The sequence below is a fragment of the Amphimedon queenslandica genome, unplaced genomic scaffold (genome assembly GCF_000090795.2).
Source record: "Amphimedon queenslandica unplaced genomic scaffold, v1.1 AMPQUscaffold_11514, whole genome shotgun sequence".
In the NCBI taxonomy this organism is placed as follows: domain Eukaryota; kingdom Metazoa; phylum Porifera; class Demospongiae; order Haplosclerida; family Niphatidae; genus Amphimedon; species Amphimedon queenslandica.
This window is the reverse complement of record NW_003548244.1, coordinates 8,644-9,973: the sequence shown is the minus strand read 5'-3', so window position 1 is coordinate 9,973 and position 1,330 is coordinate 8,644.

Genomic DNA, 1,330 nt, shown 5'->3' with positions numbered 1-1,330 from the left:
ATTACCTAAATAAGGACTGAGTGATCCAATTGTCTGTTCATGTTGATTTTGTTCTTGTTGACTTACTCCAATATTCAATTCACCTTCTCCAATGGTACATTGAAACCATTGATGTAGGAAGTTTCTACAAGCAGTTCCAGTATACTCATGACATTCTGAGGCATCATTATCCTGACTCCATGATAGTCTGGGGCAGTTTTGGCTTACATTATTGTTGTTGATTGCTCCTTCGCTAAGATTCCCATTGTTATTGGTGCTTGAATCATACTTATTCTAAATTGAAAGTTTGTAAAGCTATTAATAACTGCTGTACATAATTTGCATGTTAACTTGATGTAGATCTATACACATACTTAAATCACAGTAAACTTATGATGTCAGTTGAATACTGAGTCAAATGCATTAGGTCTTGGTGACATTACTCTAAGATCTTATGTCTTATCTTATATACATTTTGCATTGTATTTTTGGATGGCTCAAAGGTTAAAATATAATAATTATTGTGAAAACAAATTGATTTAAATTTTAAACGTGATGCGATAACCATTGTGCTTGTTTGTTAACTAAGTTCACTAGTATTATACTAGTTCACTAGCAATCTAGCATCATTAAGTAGAACACTTACTGAGGTAGATCTATAGTAGACTATTATTGGAACTGTGAATAAGCCCAGCACCACAACAAGAAGAACAATGAAAAGAACATTCTCAATCTTCTTTGCAATGACCAGCTCCTTCTTTCCTGTACTGCTCATCTTGGTAACTAATGGTATTCATAGCTTGTCAGCCTATTTATAACTCCTCCCAATCTAAAATTAATCATTATTTTTACCGGACACAGTGGCAATTATAATAACACCTCTAATCAATTTAGTAGTTTACGCATGTCCTTATGTGATGTACTGCTGATCAAATTTGTATTTTAAATAAATGTTTCAAAATTTATTTCATCAAAATTGACTGGGTAGGAAATTCCATTTTTTTATTTTTTAAACTGTCAAAAGTTTGATCTGATTTTTTGAAGGGGCTTTGGCCAATTTTTGCCAAAAATGACTGAAAGAGAATTCTCCTTTTTACAATTTTTCTGATGCATATAGATCTACATGTACTTATGTTATGCAGAAACTTTAAACTAATTTGACCAAAATTGAATTTAAAAAAATTTTTAAGTTGCTAAAAATTGTGCGAAAGACCATACATAAGCTACATGGTCTTTGGCTTCTATCTAATAATTAATGATAATTAATCCTTATTTAATCAATAAAGAATCTTCAGTCACAAAATATCAGTCACAGTCACACTCATACTTAAAGGAAGCATACTCAAGCTTT